This window comes from Cavia porcellus, unplaced genomic scaffold (genome assembly GCF_034190915.1).
Source record: "Cavia porcellus strain 051 isolate PalLab524CR breed Dunkin Hartley unplaced genomic scaffold, mCavPor4.1 scaffold_21, whole genome shotgun sequence".
NCBI lineage: Eukaryota > Metazoa > Chordata > Mammalia > Rodentia > Caviidae > Cavia > Cavia porcellus.
In genome coordinates, this window is record NW_026947504.1 from 33,899,337 (window position 1) to 33,922,749 (window position 23,413).

The 23,413-nt window shown below is 49.8% G+C and overlaps 1 long non-coding RNA gene across 2 annotated transcripts; it reads right to left on the bottom strand.

Moving 5' to 3' along the window:
* Positions 1–7,719: 7,719 nt before the first annotated feature.
* LOC134472039 (uncharacterized) lies at positions 7,720–22,691 on the bottom strand. 2 transcript variants are annotated; one of them, XR_010041864.1, is made up of 2 exons: positions 22,522–22,691; positions 7,720–8,294 (listed from the first exon to the last, which is right to left on the bottom strand). It is a non-coding gene; the product is annotated as an uncharacterized LOC134472039 (long non-coding RNA). The 2 variants fall into 2 exon arrangements; XR_010041863.1 differs by lacking the exon at positions 22,522–22,691 and adding an exon at positions 8,511–8,656.
* Positions 22,692–23,413: the final 722 nt, after the last annotated feature.

A 23,413-nucleotide genomic window follows, 5' to 3' on the forward strand; every position in this document is an offset into this window, starting at 1 on the left:
CGTATATGAGAGTCGTGCCGTGTGGGAACATTGGCAGAGTCCCCAGCCAGAAACTGAAATGTCACTACCGCACCATTCTTTGCACAAACAGTGACTTTGAGGGAGGGGAGACGTGCATAATTAATTAGTGTTCCCAGCATTCTCACCTTCGAGAGAGCTATTTCGTCCACAGACTTTCTAGGAGCCCTGGTGCACCTTAAAGGAAGACAGAGATGCGGGGAGCCCGCCTTGCTGAGAGGGGAGGGGATGTGGGGGTGTCACAGCAGAGAAAAATCAGGGAGTTCAGGGAATGGAGGACCCTCAGGATGGGGAAAAGGGAATGAGCAGTTTTCTCCGCTTTCCTCCGCACCTGCCTACAATCTTCCTGGGACAATGTGGATTGCAAAGAAAGAAGCCTCTTCGCATATTGTTGAAGGCAGACTTGGAGGCTGTCATGAGGCACCTGGACGCCTGTGCTGCCATTGTGAGCTTGCGTGTTTTCAGAGTTAATCCTAAAATAGGCAGATGCCTGTGGTCCACCCATACAATAAGAGAGAGAAGAGCTCAGGCCAGGTAAGTGCTGAGAGTGTCTCCAAGTGAGGCCCTTCTGAGGAGCCAGAGAAACTGCTTCTAACTTGGGAGAGAATCTTTCCCTTTGCCTCTTAAAAAAATAAGATAAAACAAAGCTTTTTAGTGATAAAAGGAAGTTTCCTATGTCCAGTAATAATGGGACAAATTAAAAGAACATTGTCAACGATTGTTAAGGCAATTGTAATAAAAGTCAACAGTGGCTGGAAATAAAGTCAATACAATCTCTCTGCCTGAAAATATAAATGTTCTAGAGATGATTTATTTGGCCATAAATTACTTTCGTGCACTCATTTTTCCTTTTTTCTCATTGCACACACTTTCAAATTAGTGCCATTTGCCTGCACAGAGGAAGAATTAAAGTCCTCAGATATTTTGAGATATTTAAAAACTTTGTGTCTTTAAATAGGAATCATTAAAGATTTTTTACACCTTGAAAATATTTATTTAAAATATCTACGGTAGTCGGCATGAAGAGGAATTCACTGTTAGCTTAGGGGACCAGAAATTGCTGGGAAGGCCCAGGCAATTCCATAAAGTTGCAAGGAATAAACACCTCGCACCAAGGAAGGAAAAAGCACTGGCTTTAGCCCATTTTGTTTGCCCCTGAGCAAGGAGCCAAGAAGCCAGTTCAGGATCTGCCCTATCTATCCACCCCATCTTATCAGGTGGTAAATCTGTCCTTTGATCTTGTCAACAATGTGGAAGGTAGAGACAGCTGCCACCACCCCACTCAGCAGAGCCTCACCAGTCCCTCATAAAACATTTATGAAACCTGTAATAAACGGGCCTGATAAGGAAGAGGCTCAAGATTTCAGAAGTCAGCAGCCCAAGGAAAATGCCCTTTTCCACCTCCAAGGTTCCTTTATTTGAAAAGCAAACATAAACCATCAATTCCCACCAGCCATAAAGTTTCTGAGCAAAGAGTTTCACCAAACCCTGAGATTAGCAGAATGTGTTTGGATTCTTACCCATATTCGCAAGGCAAGGCAGCTCCCCACCCCCTGTCCGAAATTCTCAGCACTGATATGGCACAGAGGGCCTGGGGCAAGACAAAGAGCCAGGGCATGGGTGACCATAAAAACTCAGTCAGCGAGAAATACAGGGTCATTTGATGCCCCAAAGTAAACTAATATTGTATAACTGAGTTCAGAAAAAGGAAGCAAGAGTAAGATTTTAATAGTATACCATAATGTACTATTACTGTATAAAATAGGATAGTATATTTTCCAAATATAACTTTGGAAATATTTATTCTAACTTCTATTGTGTTTTCTGGGGAAATTAATGAAGCTCTCTGAGTTGAACACAAGTTAACAAATTCCTAACTATCCATCTACTGCTGTCTGGGAATTTCCTTAGTTGACTTTCCTGGAAGATATCAGAGAAGCTAGGCTCTTTACTCAGAGCTCTTAGGAAGGAAGGGAGGAAGGAAGGAAGGAAGGAAGGAATGAAGGAAGGAAGGAAGGAAGGAAAAAAGGAAGAAAGAAAGCACATTGAGATGACAAACAACAGTGAAGCCAGATCGTAATAGAATCAACCTGGGGAGAAAGACCTGCTCTTCCCTCTCCCTGGTGCTTGCCAGCCATAGCCAAATAAGAAAGAGAAGGACCCTCGGGGTGGCCAAATGTGCAAAACTGCCTCTGCTGAGCACCTCCCCTGGCTGAAAGGCCCTCTCCTACATGTCTCCAGGCTAGCAGGGTGTCTGTAGGGACCACCTTTGGGACTCCCCCACCACCCACACACACACACACCCTCATCGCTTAACAGAAAGCAAATTCTGTGTTTTCATGTTCTCAGGTCAATCTGGTAATTTTCTGTGTTCAGGATGGTTGAGGCCACTGGTGTGTGACACACCTGGTAAGTGTAAGTCACCTGCCTCGGCACCCACCAAGCAGGTTATGGAAATACACCACAGGACTGGAAGGTGGAGGCCCTGATACCCCATCAGATCTTGTACCTGCCCAGCAGGTGGGCTCCATGGGTCAGGCAGGGGCTCCATGGACAGTGAGGACTGTGGGTTTTGGTGCTGCAGTCCTGGGGTGAGGGTGCCTGGGCGAGGAGAAACACAGGTGGGGCCGCTGTCGCTGGGACCTAAGGCTGTGTAGCTGGAAGCATCTTAAGATGTTTCCGCACAAAGCCTAATTTTTGTCTGGAAGGCAGGCATTTCCTGTGGCTTCTGCCTCTCATCTAGGGCAGTATTTTCAACCAAGATCTCTTAAATACAGCACCTCTCCTCACTGTCTTGCACATCTAATGATCACAAAGCACACGTGTGAAGCAAAGCAGCTCAGCTGCAGCGCTCAGCATTTCAGACCATGCTGGTCAGGACACGGGAACAGGCCTTGGACCTTGTCTCTGATTCCACGTGGACCTCACTCATCAGGACCCACGGAGAGGCCGAATGAAGGCGAATGAAACACAGGCACAGTGAAGAGAGCCAGTGCAGGCTCTGTGACAGCAGGTGTCCCCAGAGACTCCCGGGGAAATGAGGACACAGAATCCCAGGCCAATGCCAAGGCTGGCAAAACTGTTACGACCTTCCCTCACGTAGGCCGAGAGAAAGGGACGGGCAGCACAAACCTCCTAGGCCAGGGCATGTCGCCCACCTTTCCCAGATGTCCTGTGCATGGCCGATGACCCAGCCCCAGCACGGCACCCGGAGCTCTCAGCAGCCTCTGCCCATCTCAGCAGCCACACAGGAGTCTGTTCTCAGGTTTCATCTATGGACTTCCCAATGTTTAAATGCCTGGATGCTGTGTATTTCCACATCCACGGTCTTGGGTCTTGGCCGCCTTAGTCACAATAAGGAGGCAGAAGGAACCCAAGTGCACATTGATGAATAAAGAATAAATGAATAGAAAAATAAAATATATATATATGTGTGTGTGTGATGGAATATTATTTCTTAAAAAGGAAAAAATTTTGACACATGCTACAACATGAATGAATCTGGGGACATTATGCTAAGTAAATTAAGCCAGTCATAAAAAGCCAAATACTCCACGATTCCCACCCATGAGTACCCGGCAGATGCTTGAGGTGGGGAAGGGGCATGGCTTGTGTGAGGGGTGTAGAGTTTCGGCTTTACAGGATGAAAGCAGTCTTGCGGACGGACCTAGTGATGGTCACACACCAACGTGAACATACTTCTTGCCACCTCGTGCAGTAAACAAGTTATGATAGTGTTTTAAGTGATGTATATTTTATCACAATTTTTTTTTTTAAAGTTGGGAGGTTGGATCTTGACACTTTCAGTCCTGAGGGGCTACTGCCACGCCCCCTCCAGGGAAGGGAGCAACAGGTTCACACCCTGTGCCCCAGGGAACCTGGCTTTCCTACACAGCCACCTCCTCACAAGCTGCTCCACAGCTTAGCTCCTGGCTCAGGGCCCCTGCTGCCTAGAAGAAGGACTCCCTTTCCTAGTTGATGCAAAAATGTCCTTTGCTCCCTCAACCTTATTCCCAAGGGCTGCATCTACCTGGAGGGACACTGCCCCCTTTCCCACAGAGCTCCTGCAAGTTTGGGGCAGCCCGCAAGCCTGCTTCTCTGCCTGTGCAGCTGGTGTCTGCCCTGAGCTGGGACCCTGATGGCTTTTCTCTGCTGCATGTGCATGTGCAGTTGGTACTAAAGACTCTTGTGGGGGGGGGGGCAGAGAAGGATGGGGGAGAGCACGGCAGGGGTTAGGTAGAACTGACAGATAGAGAAGAGACACACCAGCGTGGACAGGCATCATTCTCTGTGCCTGAGAATGAGCCGCCCACAGATCACTGGGTTTTCATTTCAGAATGAGTCCCCTCCCTCCCTTGTCCCTCTATCAGGATTCTGATAGCGGAAGTGGGTTGGGAGGGCACCTACGTCCTCAGGAGCCTGTGATGGTGCCAATGGCTGTGGGACTCGGCTGCCACTCTATGCTCAGTGGTCACAACAAATACCAAATGGCTGTGGAGATGGAGACTGCAAATACATTTGTCACCCGCTCAGTCCCGTGAGGACAGCTGCTCCCACCTCTGTTTCTCAGCGTGGCAGCGAGCTCAGAGGTGCCACACCGCAGAGGCTGAGGCAGGCGAAGCATGCTTCCCCTTTGCCCACAGCCTCCATGGGACCCCTTCTTGTTACCTTCCTGGGCCTCCCTGGACACCTCAGCCCCACACTGACCCACCCTTGGCGGTTCCCCATTATCTGCGCGGGCTGTTCCCAGGCGATAATGCAGCTCAGGTCAGGTGGAGGGGGCTTTGTGGACCTGTCAAGGAGCAGAGGTTTCCTCGCTCCTCTTCCCTGCTATTTGCTCACCTGTCATTTCAGCTTTGTGACAAGGTGACATGAAAAAGGGGAAAGGGCACATTTTTGGCAGGAGAGGTAATTTATTGGAAGGCCACTGGCCATAAACATGCCCATTCTGCTTGTGATTGAGCCCTGGGCCTGCCACAAGGCTGATCCCCTGTTAATGCATAACCAGGTGAGCGTCACTCAGGGCAGGTGCGGGCTGCACCCCGGGCTTTTGCTTCTCACTCACCCTGACTAGGCCATGTCATCTCTGCTCTAGTACAAACTCGCTGCAAGATGAGAAGTGGGAAAGGAAGCCTGGGGGGGCCATCCCGCACTGCAGCCCTGCCTGCAGCCTGCCCTCAAAGCCCTGCTCAGCCAGGCCTTGGGCTCCAAGCATGGCATGCAGCCACCAGAGACAGAGCGTGACTCTGCGTCCTGCCTCTGAAGCTGGAGGAAGACAGGGCATCGGGGTCAGCTGTGATGGCTCCATGCAGCCAGAATGAAAGTGCAGTTTAAAGGTCAAGGGGTGACACCGATAGCTGAGCTCAGGCTCCTCGAAGCCCCTCCTCACACAACCCAAATACACCTCCCAGGGCGGGCGGGGCAGCCACGAAGCTGGGACCCCAGTGTGCCCTTGTGGAAGGGTTCTGTGAAAATGGGAAGGCAGCCTTTCCTTTCGAGGGCTGCTTTCTTCAGAGTGAGGAATGCGCAGAACGAGACAGACAGATGTCTGGAGGCTGAGCTCCATTCTTCCAGGGATGGAGGCAGCAAAGAGGAAAGGGAAGCGGATGCAAAGGGCTCCCCCCAATGCACCCCACCAGCTGCTGCTGCATCCTGGGAGAATCTGATCTGCACTCTTCTTCCCTCGTGCACATCTTTCCACACTGACCCGTCTTCCTCATCCTTTTCTTCCTCTCTCTTTTTTCCTTGGGATGTCATCTTCCTTTCAGGTTGTGCTGTCAGGGTCAGAACTAACTCCTGCCTCCCCAGACAAGCCCCAAAAGGCCAGGCTGGGCCAATCCAGTGAGAGACGGCCGAGGTGGAACTTTGAGATTAAAGTGCCAGACACAGCATCAGGACCAGCACCTGCTGTCCACTTCCTCCCCTTTGGCTCCAAACAATTAAGGGAAGAAAGAAAATCATTGCTTTTCTCATTAATCACCTTGTCTGCTGCTGCAAAGTGCTTTGAAGCAGAGTGAGATGGGAGGAGGCTATGAATAATAAAGACAAAATACTCAAAGTCCTGAGCATCTGGGTCAGAATGAAATCCTGGGGGGCAGTAAAGAAATGGGTCATTTTGGTGATGGCCATCAGTTAAAGTAACAAATTCCTCAATGGCACTGAACCCAGAGTGAACTTGGGATCTACAGGGAGTTTCCCTCCAGAAAAAAAATATGTTTTTCAAAATATAATACATACACATAAGCATGTGTATCACGGAATGATGAATTCCCAACTAATGAGCCTGCAAGCATCTCCTAATTAAAAATGGAGCGTGGCCAGCCGGCCCTTCTTCTGTCCCCCAGGATGGCCCTGTCTTGAGCATCACCAAAAACACAGGGAAGCCTTGCCTGTTTTCAGATTTGCTGCCAAGAGTCATGCAGTGTTCTCTGCTGAGCCTGGCTCCTCTCTCCCAGCATGATGCCCATGGCTCCTCCATCGCACTGCTGAGGAGTACCCCACAGCCTGTTTCCTCCCTCACTATCGATGGGCACATGGGTCACGATGAGCCAGTTACCCATGCATGTGCGCCCCCACAGTCGGCCCTCTGTGCTGGCAAGTTCTGCATCACTGGTTCAACCAGCCACAAATTGAAAATACTTTTAAAAAATTACAGCTATGATATAAAGTTTACAGGAACATATGCATTGGTTCTACACAAATCCTCCCTTGTTTTGTAGAAAGGACTTGAGATTCCTTGGATTTGGGGGGTTTGGGGATTTACAGGGGGCCTAGAGCCCATGTCCTGCAGATACAGGGGGGTGACCACCTGCTTAGTCTCCTTTTAACGAAGAGTGGGGAGGTCTCTATGCAACTTCATACTCACACCCGTCATAGAAAATCACAGTCCATGTTCTCTGGCCTGATGGCCACTGCCTGGGCAATGCCAGAAGGGCCAGCTGGACGCAGTGTGGCCGGGAAATGATGATATGCGAACTTGTGCTGGGACCAGGGCACAGCAGGACCAGGGCGCAGCTGGCTTGAGGATGGGCTCCTCCACAAGGTTCTTCTTGTCCCTGAGTTAGAAAGTCTGAAAGGGGAATGTTTGCAGGTATTGACTTTTCCTTAATGAAAGGGGGACAAATGCAGAGAGAGGAAGAGATAATGTGCTACTAAAATGCAAGCCAATAGCTCTTAAAAACATCGCAGCTCCCAGCACGTGGGTCATAAATGTGTTTCACTGGCAGGGACTTTGTGTACAGAAGCACGTGAAATGGAGTGGTGTAGGACGCTGCTCAGTGCTGGGCAAGGCTGAGTGGAGAAGGATGGGGTGCTGGGGGCACTGGGCTGGGGCTGTCTGAGCGCATGAGCAGAAAGTGCCAGCTAGTGGTGCTTTCAGCAAACGGGTAATGAGGTGGGATCACCACTGCCAGCCTCCGTCTCCCTGCGGGTGTTACTGGAGGTGACTGGAACTCATCCGCCCTCCAAGTCTCCATCCCAGCCTCCTCACCTCCCGGGCAGCAAGCAGAAGTACCTTCCCATTCAGCTTTTACTGCTCATTCCCTCTGCACAGCCCAAGTACTGCACATGGGGACCAAGAAATTCACCAACTCCCAAAGGGTGCATCCAGCCATGTCCAGGTTCAAGACCTCAATGTCCCATGAAGAATTCCATAAAGGCCCTCCCCATTTTTTGTTCAATGCAAAATGAGCAAGCATCCAGCAAGAAGGGTGCTTATTTTAATAAGTGACCAGGGGACAGTGGAAGAGAGAAAAAGAAGCATCTGACAGAGCTCCCCAGATGTCCAGCAGCCTGAAAATTGGTGTTAAGAAAAGTGAGTCTGGGGGCTGTAGCTCGGCCATCGAGCGCTTGCCCAGCAAGAATGCAGCCCTGGGTTGGATTGCCAGCGTGGACGAAGGAGGAGGAGAGTCAAGCTCTGGCTTCCCTGGAGACTTCGTCCTGAAGCCTTGTGACGAGGCCTGCAGGTGAAGTCAGATCAGCTGAGGCTGCTTCCGAAGCTTTTGCCTTCCTGAGCCTCACATCTAACTTAAACCCGTCCACGGAGCAGGCAGTAGACAGAACACCAAGAAAGCCCAACTAAGCTGCTCCCTTGGTTCACAGAAGCTGCCTTGAGACCAGGAAGGGCTCTGATTTGTGTCTGGGCTGAGGTAAGGCAGCCACATTTCAGGGTCACCCTTCGCCCTCTCTTCTGCAGGTCCGCACACTAGGACTGATGAGTTGTGGTAGAGATGGCGATTAGCCAAGGGAAGGATGTTAAAGAAAAAGCCATTCTGGACCTGTAAGAGAATCAAAAGGACGAGGTTCAGAGGAACAGCGAGGGGATCCCAGTAGACCCCTAAGCTCCAGGAGGTGTTACTTCTCCTTTAGGGGGCTGTCATGGGTGTCATGGACATGTCATTGGCCCCTTCGGCTCCTTGGCTGCATCTGTGACTATTCTCCGTGAGACTCGGGATCGCTATGTGGACTTCCCTTCCTGGGCTTCCAATCCCTACCAGCCGCCTCTGCATCTGCATTCTTAGACCGTCGAGTTTATAAGCCTGAACTCCCACTGCCAGGAAGAACCGTGCACCTCTGTCTCAGGATGTGGGCCATGGTCATAAATATCCACTGTGATGTGGATATGCTAATGAGCCCCACGTTTGCGCCTCCTTACTCTAGGGAACAAAGGAACCTCATCCAACACATCAAAACGGGCCTCTGGGCGATCGTTCACCCAGTTATTCTTTTATGAGATCATTATCACTGACAGCCACGGGATTAATAAAAATGGAGGGTAATAAAAGAAATCACAGAGGAAGCTAATCCTTATACCTTGTAATAAAAGGGAAGTAGGTTTCATTTGTGAGGACAAATTCCCCTCGCCTCACAAGCTGGGAAAGCAAGCCCGGGAGAAAGGGTGCATGAGGGGACACCCAAGGGCCCAGGAGCTGCCTCTCAGGGGTGTTCTCTGCCCTGCACAAGCCAGACAGCCCTCCTTGAACTGAACGTGGGAGCTGAGCGAGGAGGAGGTCTTCTGGTTTAGCTTATGCCTAAACCTCCTCACACAGCCTGGAGGAAGGGATGGCCACACTGCCACCACCTTGTCTCTCCTCGGTCCCTGGGAGCATAGCCACAGCCTGGAAGTGTCCCAGTCATAGCCCTGTGGGGGGCTGGTGGGGATCCTGAGGCTGGTCCTCGATGCATTTCACCCCCCCCCCAGGAGACCCCGTCTCCCCAAGCCTTTCCAAATGCCCCCTTTGTGTGTTATTCCCCCCAGGCCTGCACACATGTGATGCCAGGGCAGGACAGAGGGCAGAAGGTAAAGTTTCAATGAGATGGAAGGAATAGGAGAAAAAGGACATTCAAGAGACAGGAACAGCAAACCCCTGAGGTGAGCTCGGTGCCCACCCGGGCACAGTCTTAACCAACTGGGTGTGAGGCTTGCAGAGAAGCTGTAAGAAAGAGCACCTGGTACAGCTTCAGGCTCTCAAACTTCAGGGAAAGTGGACCATAAAACAGACAGGAAGGAAACGAGAAAAAAGAAAATTACAGTTCTCGTGTCTTCTACAAACAGTAACTCCATCCTACCCTGATTTTCCTAGAGATGTGATGTGTGAAAGACTGCTTTAAGCTCCCACTGGGAGAGTCCAGCACTCATCCAGGCATGGAAAGGGAAGTGGACATCAGGCTGCAGCCTGGGGGAGCCAAGTTCAAAGAGCACGAGAGGCAACTCGGCTCTAGTTGTATACAGGCCGTGTTGTGTAGCCCCGACCTGGCACAGTGCACGTGTGAAGGGTGAAGGCGGCCAGATGCTCTCTGCACATGACCAGCTCTGAGGGAAGGAGGGACAGTGTCCAGAGAAGGTCTGGAAGGGCAGGACCTGAGATGCAGCTAGCCTGAGTGGGCAGAGGGGCAGACTCAGGGACACTCAGGGAGTGAGAGTGACCCCGGGTGGAGCTCCAAGGGCTGCAGAAGTATAAGGCAGGTGGACACCATGCGTCTTCCACACAGTGACTCATCAGGGAGGCCTGCAGGGGATCACTGGGCAGACAGCCTGCAACCCTCCTCTGCATATTCAAGTGTTAAGAACTTTCCTCTGATTATCCAGAGAACTAGCATGTCCTGGGGAAGTCACCCTGACTTTTCAGGGAACATGCTGGAAATCTCCCCTTGTAGCTCCTATGAGGACACACGGAGAAGGATGCAGAAACCATGAAACAGAGATGATTCCAGAACAAGAGTCCCAGCCAGGCCCAGCTGTCAGGTCAGGGGCAAAGAGTCCCTGAGAAGCCAGGCTCTGATCGCACAGCCTCGTCCCCTTTCCAGTGCTGAGCTTTGCCACTCGGGGTCCAGACCCCTGTGCCCTGGTGGAGACTGGGTGTGCTTGGTGCTTGGTGCCAGCGCCTCCCAGCAGCATGCAGAAGGGGCTTGGGGCAACCTAAATGCCCCAGTTTCCCAAGAGGCGCCTGACTCCTGCATCCGGTGAGGGGTTAGCTGGAGCCAACTGGCCGCCTGTCGGCCCACAATCCAAACACCAGCCAAGGCCCCTTGGCCAGTCATAAACCCAGCAGCTGCAAAAACAGGCCAGAGAGCCTAGAGATACAGCCCTGCCTAGGTAATGATTAACAAGTAGCGAGGGAGTCCTGGAGGTCACAGTGATAATGGCAAAGTTCCCCTGAATCTATCTCAAGTGCAGAAGATCTGCGGGTGGGGGTGGAGGGACCCTGGCGTTGACTCCAGACAAATGCTTCCTGCCCCTTTGGGTGGGTGCAGATAGCCTGGGCCTTGCTCACTTTCCTCACGGGAACAGGGACCCCATAGCAAAGTCAGAGATGAGGACCCAGTGGGGGTGTCTTCTAGGGAGGTGGCATTTCCCCAAACCTGATATTAATTAGCCTTTCCAAAAGAAGGAGATCTGATGCTCATCTTTACTGCCCTGCACATCCTCGGACACAGAGTCCTGCTCTGTACCAGGGAGGTTTTAGCTCTCTGGTTGTCTTCAGGTCTTTTGCAGCTTGTGGTGCAACTCTCCAACTTTCTTCTGCAATTCCAAACACCAAATGTAGGACGCATGCATTGTACACACAGCTTACACACAGGAAGGTGGTTGGACCCCTGCTTTCTGCCTCTTGCGTCGCTTGGTACACGGTTAAAGAGAATCTTCTCACAAGGATGGCAGGGCCATCCCGGAGGATAAATTAATAATGACTTATTAATTTAGCAAAGATTATTAGATGAGAGGTTCCTAGCATCCTGGATAGCACATGGCCCCTGGGGGCCTGGAGCTTCCCACCCATGCGTAAAGGGGAAAGGGCAAGGAGCGATTTCCCCGGGGCCAGTGGTTGTCAAGGGTCTAGGTGGTGGCAGGAGCTGCCACCTCATCCCCAGCCACTTTGCCTGCTTCTCCTCTCCTGCTTCTCCCTGTTCACCAACAACATTCCAGCTCACATTTCAGCCGTCACTCGATCATCCTTGACCTTGTCCCTAACTAACAGTAACGTTTCTGCGTCCCACTGAGGCTGGGAGCTCCTCCAGCACTGTCCAAGTTCTTCCCACAGGAAAGGAGCTATGGATGTTTCCTTGGAAGAAACCGGTTCTAGTTCCTACCACACACCCATCCCCTGTGACTCAAATCTGTCACAGGACATTACCAAATATTGACATCCTGTCCTGGGTGTGCGAGAAGCAGTTCGGAGGCCAGACAAGTACCCAGGTTAGGAATCTTCTCATTCCGGGAGGCTGATCTCTGAGCAATGCATTTCCATCCTTTTTAAATATTTTATTAAGTTTTAAAATTTAGCTTCTCAGTACATGTGGGTACTAAGAGACCTAACGTTTATAGTTCTTGTGCGGAGCTGCTGTGTGGACAGACAGTCTTAATTCCTTCTTCCTGTTCCTTCTCTCTCTTCCCTCCTTCCTCTGCCCAGCCCAGATCCCCGTCCTATTTTTCTGTATGTGTTTGCAATTTGTGATGGTCACACGTCCGGTGTGGAGTTGGTGCGTGCACAGAACACGTCTCAGCTCCTTTGTCTTCCTTTCCTCCTGCTCCCTCTATCTCTTGAACCACTTCCCCCTTGAGAATGGTCTGTCTTCTACTCCTTATTTTCTGTCTTTGATTTTGCTCTGTTTGTTTACTCCGGGTTTCCCACATAAGAGAAATGAGGCGAGATTTAAACCTGTGCATCTGGCTTAACTCATGTAACATTCTGGTCTCATGCTGTGTCCATTTCCCTACAAATGAATCAAGTGTATCTTTCTTTATGGCACAGTGACATATTCTCTTGCTGTCTAATTCACCAGCTTACTTTGTTAAGGAACCACTTCCAGCAACCCACTTCTAGTGTCTATGAAGCCAGGGAGTTTTGATGTTTTTGAGGCCTCCATATGCATATGTATTGATGCACAGTACAGGTACATGTTTAGAGGGTATGGTGTATCCTCTCAGTAGATGCACACAATGTATAGTGATCAGGATGATGAGCTGTCCTTCCCTTCAGATGTATATCATTTTATCTACTAGCTATTTTAAAATATTCAATTAATTGTTGAACATTGATCTATTTTTGAATACATTATGTCTTTAAAACATCTGCATTATGTGCCCCTGATGGAAACAACACCATTACAGAACTTATCAAGTATTCTAGAAAAGAAAAGAATCAAATCCAATCAAGCTTTTAGATCTAATTATTACTCTTTGGAAATTAAAGATGGTGGACCAAATGTCACATGAGATCCAGAGCTACTATTGGCAGAATCCAAAACATAGAAACTGTACATCAGCTGACACCTGTCACGGCTGAGTAATGAGTAAAGGGGTTTTGTAGTGTGGTTTTCTATGCTTTTGCTAAGAACCATGATGTAAGGGTTTAACAATACTTACCGTGTCTTGCACATACACATACAAGTACAGCAATCTAGAACAACATTCATACTCTACAACCCACTGAAAGAGAAGATGGTAAGGAAATCTGAAACAGGAAGCAAAACCTCTGCCTGGCCCTTCCCAGTATCCCTCCCACACTGTCCTTGGGCTGACCTCCAGCTGATGATCCCCCCGGAACAGGAGCCCACCTTCCCTGAGAGGCCTGAGCTAGCACAGCTCCTGGGAGTGAGGGATGTGGAGTGCTGGGCTCCTGTTGCCCTTCAACTGGCCCGTCAGTCTCTAAATGGTCCTGGTAGCCCAGCTCCAGGAAACACCAGAAATGGGTACAGTGGGAGATGCCGGCCTTTGCCCTCAGATCACCTTCCTGCACTTAAAGAGAAGTGGAGGATGTGACAAAGAGGTGACGAATACCCCACACTCAATGAACCAGGGATGCAGATGTAGAGCTCTGCTCCCATAGGGTAGGATGGCAAAGGGCCACGGGAGAGGGAAGGGCCCCTGAGAGGTCTGCGCTGCAGGGGGCCACGTCTCCATTAGCAGGGAGGCCCCCTTGCAGCAGGTGGCATTTGAGCCACCCCTGGGCTTGGTGGGATCTGCTCTGGAGGAAGAGGGCGCAGCTGCAGGGGAGTGCTTAGGCCAGAGCACACACGGGAAGGAGTGCCGGGCCAGGGAGATGGCAGGATGAGGGGTTAAAGACAAAACCCAGAGAGCAGAGGAGAGAGGCAGCCTCCTTCCCCCACTTCCAGGAAGAGCTTTCTACAGTGTGTTTGCACCTCCAGGACCCAGCAATGAGTCCTCCTCTTGCAGGGAGGCTCAGACTGACCAGGAAGTGACCTGGCTCCTGGAAAGAATCCCCGGTAGACCAGAACTCTGTAACACCTTCCCATTCTCTCAGTGGAAAAGGATGTGACAAAGCCAGAATGTTTGCAAGTAAAAGAAAAACAAGCAGGAAGAAAGTTTCATAGAATAGCACCCAACTGACTCATAAACAGGCTCTCTGTTGATCGCGTTTGCCTGTATTTTTTATTGAAAATGGAACCCAGGGCGTCCTCACTCTGCTATCTCCCAGCCTTTTATTTTACTGTTGTTGTTATTGTCGTATTGTTATTGCTGTTCGCACTACAAGGACAGATTCTCGTTAAGTCCCTAAGATGCCTGGACTAGGCTAAAACATGTGATCACTTGTCCTGCCTCCGCAGTGCTGAGGATGGAGGATGAATCTCTGTCTGTTTTTAAAAATCTGTTGCTTGTTGAGCTTTTTCTCTTTCCATTATAAATAAGCAGCAAACTTTACATTCTTTCCCTTAAAAAGAACCCTCCAAAGAACTTCAGTGTCCCCCACATCTTCATTCCCAAGATCCCAGGGTAGAGACCTAAGACTCCCTGAACTCTCACCTCCCCGGGGTCCCTGTGCAAGCAAACATCTTGAAGGTGCTGGGCCACCACGCGGGGTGCACTGGGTCCCCACTTGGGCTTCTGTGTATCCCAGCACGGTGCACACAGGGGGCTCCCTGTCCACACAGCAGGGGCTGAGGGTCGTCGTGAGGGTGGCCAGGACTCGCTCTCAGAGCACTGCTGCTCAGAACACGGCTTGTTTCATGCAAACACCTGTCAGCGCTGCTCTCGGGCCCCCACCCCAGCCTGCACTTCCAGGGTGGCAGCCGAGGCCCAGCTCTCCCTCCTGCTGTCACAGTGGTAATCACAGTCAAATGAGGATGCAGCTACCTGTGAGGGTGCACCGCCACCTGGGCCACCCAAACCCTGGATTTGTAAAGCACGGGTGGTTTTTACTATTGCTGAAAATAAAATCCTAAAAACAAACACGTTCTATAGTAGCGAATTACACTAAACAGTGCGGTACCATCCTGAGAGCCACTGCGAAGAATTTCAGGAACAGCCTCAGCCAACCTCGATGCCCCCCACTTCCAACAACAAGAAGAGCCCCTGGCCCTGATGGTAAGCAGAGTCCCTGTGGGGATGCTGGAGGGCCCCCAGGAAGGGGCTGTGTTTCCAGGGGACATCACTGAATGCCCAGCTCCCCGGAAGGCAGAAGGAAATGAATTTTAAGCGTATTCAGCCTGACAACCACCGCTCCCCTTTACTTCTCCATCTGGCCTCACTTGAGGCTGGGCCCTCTCCTGCCCAGCCCATGGGACACAGGCAGGCTAAGTGCCCCACACAACCGGTCAGCGGGGAGGCTAGCACCCCGGCCTTTGGGGAGGCCTCCCAGCCCATGCGCAGTGCCAGGACTGCCGTCCACCTGGAGCCGTTCCATGGGCACAGCAGGAACTAGCCATTTGCTTTGGTTGGGGCTGCCAGGGAGCAGCTGTTCAGATCTAGCCTGGTCCCCACCCTCCTCAGACTAGATCTGCTGGTCGCTGGCCCAGCCACCCTGCCTCATGTCTTCCCATACCACAGAAAACCCTTTCGCTCATCCAGGTCACCAAGCCGCCTCTTCATCCACACCTTGCCTCCCAGCCTCAGCACTGGCCCACACAGCAGGGGTGGGCCCTGCTTCCTCTTGGTGGCCTTGAGCTTGCCCTTAGCAAGGATTCAGTTCACCAGGCCAGCAGGGCCTGCAGCTGTCCTGCCCCAGGGGCACAGAAAGGGAGGGGGGAAGGGAGCTCACAGGTGCCCTAGAATTGTCATCATTGGTGACAGTATAAGACCGGGAAACCTTAGAACAGACCCCAAGCTACGGAGCCCACAGCAGCCATAGAAGTCAGGATAAAGGCAACGCAGAAGTGAGAACAAAGCTGGCACTAGATTTATGATCCATGCCAGGTCAGCAGCCATGTGAGACCTCAGTTTTCTCACCTATAAAATGGGGATGACAGTAGAACTATTCCACTCGGATGTCCTGCGGAGTCTACGAATTTATGGGAAGCCTTAAGACACTGTAAACAGCACATGACTCCTCTGGTTAAAGACAGTCACCGAGCTCTTTCTTCTGCCCAAGACATATGCAGTGGTGAGGCTTAGTACTGATAATATGTAATATGTAACACCAAAAGCAAACACTTAGTTTAGCTTGGTGGCTCTGAGAAGAAGGGGCAGACTCCAAAAGAATTACCCCGGAACTGGTTGTTTTCAAGAAAGGGTCCCTACCACCAGCCACCCTCCCCAGCTACTGTTTGTTTCTCCTAGAAATGGGTTTATTTTTAAAAACCATTTAATTTTGGTTTTTCAGGCAGAGTCTCACTATGTAGTTCAGGCTGGACTTGAACTCACTACATAGCCCAGGCTGGCCTCAACCTCTCAGTGACCCTCCTCCTCAGCCTCCTAAGCACTTGGATGACAGGCATGTTTTGAAAAGGACTGTCGATGTTTATGTAGCTGAGCTTGGCACACACAAGCCCCAGGGCTCAATTCTTAACATTGATAGATAGGTGGATAGATAAATGGACAAACGAATGGATAGATAGATGTACATGTATATATATTTTTCTTATCAATAAAGTCCTGAATGTATGTAATGTCCATTTTCACTAAATGTCTTGGTAAAAGTTCATGGATTAACTGGAATTTCCCCTTTTACTGGTGGCCTGGAGCAGGATATCTCCTTAAATGGGTAGGCAGCTGCCCCTCCATTCTCATGGTGCTTGGCCTGGCTGACAGCGAGGCAGGGTCAGTGTGTCCTTTCAGGATGGAGAGTTGAATCGCACCATCACAAACTGGCCAAGACCCCAACGCTAGGGTCCAACACCGCTGTATCCACTGCCTCGCTTTCTCCAATTTGCCAGAACATAGCCAAACCAGGAGGGTGCCTGCCCACTGTGGCACCCATCTACCTTGCTTTTGATGATTTGGACGAAGTCCCTCTGCTCTTCACCTTACCCCTACCAGTAAAACAGTCTGATGATACATCACTGGGTGAAAAACCTCGTATTCGAATGGGCCAAGAAGTACCTACTTTCCACCTGTGCCCCGGGACGATCTGCTGGGCTGGTGTACAGGGGATGGTGATCTGGATCATGGTGGACCACTAGGATTTTGTTAAGAGCTAACATTGATGGAAAGAAGCATTCAGAAACCACAGCATGGGGCACTTCTGGGTCTAAGGTATACTGAGAAGCATTTCTGGGTTGGCTTGTTTCAAGCTCAGGTTTAAGCTCAGGGTCCCTGAGAGCCCCCAAACATGGCTGCCAGCTCACACAAGCCTCATGTCCTGCCACAAAAAGGTGAGTGGTATGGGTGAGCAGTGCAGACTGTTGAATCTGGGTGATTGGTCCATGAGCAGATGCATTAATTAATAAATTCAAAATGTAATAAAAGACTGTTAGGGCATCCCTGAGCTGCTGGGCCACAGAGCAAAGCCACGGTAGAGTTCAAAAGAGTGGCTCATGTTTTCTGGTTGCCTAGTTTGGGCTATGCTTACGCAGCATCTCTAACCTGAAATCTGAGCCGTGCCAAATCCAAACTGAATGCCAACACAATGCCACAAATGGAAAACTCCACCCCATGCAACAAAACCATTTAAAAATACTGCCCGAAATTGACTTTCAGCTACATGAGTAAGGTGTATCTGAACCGCACAAATGGATTTTGAATTCAGATTTCGGTCCTAGCCTCAAAACAGCTTATTATGTATATGCAAGTATTCCAAAGTGGAAAAACTATCCAAGGTCTAAAACACTTCTGGTCCCAAGCCTATAAGGTAAGAGATACCAAATCTACCACACGTGTAGGAGGTTTGCTTTGCTTAATTATTTACTGTAGCCCTGTAAGCTAGATACCATTCCATGCTTTGTAGCCAGGGAACTCTTCATTAAGGGGCAACAGGACTGTCGCTGGCTGCCCAGTTTCACTGTCTGCACTGCACTGTATGCTGCCCCGGTCTCTGTCTGTACAGTAATCCCCTGTGCACTCGGCACCAGCTCAACTAGGACAGGTTACCACGCATGCCCATTGTAACAGGGTCTCCGCCAGGAGTCTGAAGGGACGTGGCTGAGACAGTGCCACGACACACCCAAGGAAGCTGGCACCAGGAAAAATGGCTGGGTCGAGGCCAGGAAAGGGCACTGCCCACATCCACACCTGCCCACTCACTGCAGCTTCCAGGATGACCTCCAAGGTCGTGCTTCCTTTATACAATTGCCTGGAACACCCTTCCCCTCCTCACTCTGAGGGCCCACAAGAAGCCTTCCACGGGGAGGTGACCTTCTCCTCCATGCTGGACCATCCTGGAGTCGGTGCCAGGGCAGGCGGGGGTGCCCAGGCTGCTCCGGGGAGTCAGGGCTGAAGACAGCAGACCGCCTCTCTCCGTATCCATGGAATGCACGTTTCCTAGGGACTGGCTCTACAAATGTACGTTTTACAAGCCATCCAGATGATTCTTATGAGCACTAAAGTCTGCAAACCACGCCATAGCTGTTTAAATTGCCTTTTTGAATGGGAACCTCTTCGCTCACCATCAAGACATAAAAGTATGTGCATAAGAAAAGGAAAGAATTGTGCCAAAACTCGTAGCAGTGGTTGTCTCTAGAGGGCGGAGCAAGTGGCTTCCAACTTCATATTCTGTGTTTCATCTGAAACAATGTTTCATACTTGAATCACTCACAAAAAAAAACAAAAAACAAACTGCATCTTTATGGCTTTTAGCTTGCAGGGGATGAAGGAGGCCAGCGGAAGATGGGCTGGGAGGGCGTTTGTTAAACCGAGTGTGACGGTCCGCGGGAACAATTGCTGATATCATAGACAATTTCTGGCTCCAGTGGTCCCTCAGACATGCCAGGAAAGGACTCTAGCCATGTTTATGTGGGCCAGTGAGAAGCTCTTTGCAGGCATGGGCCAGGTTGAAACACACCCGTACATGCTTGAATTTTCTTGCCACAAAGATGTAAAAATGTAATACTGTGGATGGTCTCTGTGCCGCCAAGGAGTGTTTCAGTGCTGAGATGTGGAGGTGAGATGAGCAGACAGTCACCTTCTCCTTCAACTCAGACACAGATCCACCACGGTTCCGACTGATCTTTCAAGGGCATTTCCCGCCAGCTTGTAACCCAGCACACAGGGGCCAGGCTGAGGTGCATGAAGCCAACAGCTCTTCCCACGATCAGGGTTATGACCTGATGGCACTGTGACATGCATCCCGAGGGCCCCTTCCAAGGCTGGTGCTGCAGGCCAGTCACTGTCCACACTGGCAGTTGGACCATGATACAGTGTGGCTGCTGAGAGAGCTAGTGTGATCTCGCCCCTGCCAAGGGCACCTCTGGGGCACTCCTCCATCTGCACACCCAGCACTGAAAGTCCACACTCTTTACCAATGAACCTGCAGGCCTGGAGACTCTTTTAGGACCTGGCTACTGTACTCGTTCCCCAGAAATGATGGAGACTGAAGCAACAGAGACGTACAAGGCTCAGGGCCAGACTCCTACTACCTTTGTCCACTACAGGACAAATGAGTCAGCCTAGACATGCAAGAGAGCCCTCTCCAAAGCTGGGCATCAGAAGCCCACCCACCCACTGTCTCCTGCAGAGTTCTACTGCAGTGTGGCCTTCTAGATGTATTCCACAGGAGAAGCCTGTCTTAGTTACTTTTCACTGATTGTTGGGACAAAATACCCAACACCCAAAGTTAAGTAGGGAAAGGATTATTTAGCTCATGGTTTATGGAGGTTTCATGCCATAATCAGCTGACTCCAAGGCAGCAAGCCTCTTGTCCTCCCTTATATAGACTACTACCCCTACAGCCAGTTAGCACTCACAGGGTCTCTGCGTCCTCTTCTCACACAGAATGAGGACTCTGCCCCCTATTGAGTTGCTCAGTTAAACTTCTAAACCTCTCAAGTTGATACAATGTATCAACCATTACAATCCAGATACAAAGTTTCCAGATACAAAGACATGCTTATTCTTATGGTTTCACAACTGGAACATTATAACACAGATTGAACATCCTTAAGAACCAGTATTAAGTCTGTCAACATTATGTTAGAACCGTAACATTTCACCGTTGGCCTTCCCAATGACTCATGCACATTCTCTCATGTAAAATGCATTAGTCCATCTCTAAGAGTTGCCAACATCCTAAAAGTTTCCACATTGCTGAAAAGCTACAAGGCAGACCCTTAGCGACTAGCTCACTTCCAGTATTCAGTGGCACAAGATAAATATTTTCATTCCTAAAGCTACAAACAGGGATCCAAAGGGGACCAAAGCAAGTCCAAACTCCAGCAGGGCAAACCTTAAGTCCTGGAGTTCCCTGTGCAGCATCCAAGGCAATCTTGGCAAATTGTGAGTGCCAAAACCTGAGTGACTCTGTCCCTGTGGCACATGCAGTGGTTGTAGCTCCCATGGTTTCTCTCGGGCCTGCTCTGCTCCCTCCTTTCAGTTTTCCCAGATGATCAACATTCCTGGCTTTTCCAAACTTGTAGGGTATCCACTGTATCTTTGGTTTTATCTTCACAGCTCCTCACACTGCCTCTCAGGACCACACTGTCTGGCCTCCCAGTCCTTCTGAAATCCAGGTGGAAGCCTTCTTAACCCCACAACTCTTGCACGCTGCATGTACCCAAAACTAGTGCCATGTGGATGATGCCACGATCTGCTGCCAGCTATAGTAGTAGCCAGGCTTCTCTCTGTCTCGGATGTAGGGGTCAAGTGCCTGGATTGCTGGGCACTCTGAATCCAATTCTGAGGGGCAAATTCTCTCTGCTGGTACCATTCTGGAACATGGTGCTCTGTGGCTTTCTCCTCAGAGCAAAGTCTTTCACTTTTGCAGTTTTGAGGCTACAAAGGGTAGAGCCTTGCTACTTCTTGTAATGCTCTCAGGTCATCTTTGATAGTCTCCTGTTCATGCTCAGCAGTTGGGATCTTCTCTGCTCTTACACTTTCAGTTCATAGCTTTACTGGGGCTTTCTTTCTGGCCAAACTCGCATTTTAAATCATCCTGCTGGGCTCTTTGTACTCAATTCTGAACATAAATCTAGCTAAACGCCTCCAACAGTAGCCGTGCCATAGCCTAAACATTCAACTGCCTTGAAATTTTTTCTGAAAGATTAATTAGTTCACTTCCCTTCATCTCAGGCTCAGGCAACGTCTCTGAATATGACCACAATGCAGACAAACTATCTGCCAAGCCATAACACACCCCTTCTGGAGTCCAACAACCAATGCAGTACTTCCCAGCAGAAACCTCTAAGCCTATTCTTTACCAGAAAGATTTCTATCAGCCTTCTGATTTTCTGAGCTCTGACCAGAATCTCCCATACAGAACAGTCTAAGGCATGCCAGCACTTCTCTTCCAGGTGACATCCAAACCTGTACAAACTCTTCCCATAAGCCATTTCCAAAAGCTCTTGAACCACGGGGTCACATAGAGTCACAGCAACAACCCACTTCTCTGGGATGGAATTCTGTCTTAGTTACTTTTCTCTCGTTGCTTGGACAAAATATCCGACACCCAAAGTTAAGGAAGAAAAGCTTTCCAGGCTTTCAGTCCATAAAAGCTGGCTCCAAGGCAAGGTGATGTGACTGAGAGGCAGCAGTTCAAAGTGACAGAAGACAGCAAAAGCAACAAGAGCAAAAAGGGAGAGGGGAACCCTCTTTTCTGACATTATACTGCAAGCCAGCTATCTGCCCTCTGGTGGGTGTAGTACTCACATCACCTCCCTGATCTCCTTTTGCACAAGAGGAAGATGTTTCCAAAGTGAGGACCCTGCTCCCCGTCCCCTTGGTGAGTTGCTTAATTGAACTTCTAAACTTCTCAAGTGAACACAGTCTATCAGCCATCACAAAGCCTATTCTTCAAACTTCCCTAGAGTGTCAGGTCTCCTGTGGAGCCAACGGCCCAGTAAGGCAGGTTTTTAAAACTTTCCTGAGTCTCTCTCTCTCTCTCTCACTCCTGGTCCCCTTCCCCATGCCTCTCCCAGAGATTTGGGAAGGGGAGAAAAAAATAACACAAGGGCAGGTGGTTCTGGCCCTAGACTCCAACAATGAATGCTGCCCTAATCAGACTTCTTGTGTTTTCCCTGGATGCCCCCTCGGATAGTTTCCCATAGAGAACTCAGAAGTGGGAGCAGCTGATGAGCTGAGAAAAGCTGGCCAGTGGATTATGAGACAGGGATGATCAGAACTCAGGGTCCTGAGTGCCGGGCGCTGGACTAGACCTGTTGACCTCCAAAATGGCCAGAGCCACTCTCCCCAGCCACCAATACATAGAGTCATTGCTGCCAAGCATTCCCAGCATCTTGGAAGAAAACCTGCCAAGTTACACAGCGAGGTCCTTCCCCCAAAGGAACTCTTGGTGACAGAAATGGCAAATCCATTGATCCATGGCAACCAATTCATAAGAATCCTTGTTTTCTGTGAAGATCTCTTCCTGGCTCAATTTATCATTTAAATTGTGTTCAAAGGGAAAGAGCTGCATGGTCTAAAGCCCAAAGAGAGTAATAAAATGGAGCCAGAGAAAAGTCTGGAAGAAAAGTGATGCACTCTGATGTGTTTTTCACCTTGCAAACTGCTAAACAAACAGAACCCACATAGCCCCAGAAGTGTTTTATTGCACCTCCTCTGTGTATTTCCTGAAGATGCTTCTCTGCATATCTCAGCCTCCACAATTTAGCTAAAGCCGCAGAGGTAAAAAGCACCAAAGCCATCTGTCCCCACATCTACCTGGTGTTACATGGCTGCATTACCTGTGCTTCTGGGAGTCTAGCCCTTCAGGATCTGGCCACCAGCAGGCGGCCATTGCACAAGCAGCTATTATCTCTGGCAAGGCAGGACCATGCGTGGCTGTGTTCCAGCAATGTGAATGCATCGCTTTACCCGTTGGCTTTCACGAGACCCGGCTCATACTTCGACCCAACAGTTGGCATGACTCATTGATCTATTTGTTCCACAGCCATTTTTTAAACAGTTAGGTGATTATGATTACATCTGAAGCACTGCCAGGCGAGGTCAAGCTATGCTTCCTAATCAAGAGTGATTCCTCCTGCCATCTGATGGCAGAACTCAAAAGTGTTCGACTACTTCAATCTGAAGGCTTAAAAAAGACAGTAGAATCCCACTTTCCAGTAGATCCTGAAAACAGCAGAAATATCATGAGGAAATGCTCTCATGTTGGTGATGCACATGGAAAGTGGGTGAGGGCTTGCAGGCTGAAGATGGTCTGCGTGAGACAGGGCGGCCCACACTGCCTGGTATTTGGTGGGAGAGGAGATCAGAGGTTTTCAGACAAACTTTCCAAGGTATGAAGAGAAAGGAATGCTGACTGTCCGTCCATAGGGCTCTAATCAGTCCTATGAATGGCATCAAAAGTTAAAGTTCCCAAAATTCTTATCAGTAATTTGCTTGAAGCCAGCCCCCACCTCTTTATGGTCACCGAGGTTGGACCTGAGGAGTTCTCTCACTCTTTACAAGAATAAATCTAACCCTGTATGTTCAAGGTTAGCCTCCGGGGGGACTCTAGAGACAAACAGCGAGGCTTTGGAGCTCTTCACCTCCATTCCTCGCACAACTAAGAATTGGCATTAGATATTAGAAAATACATTGGAAAAGATATTAGAAAATATAAGGTTCAAATATCAA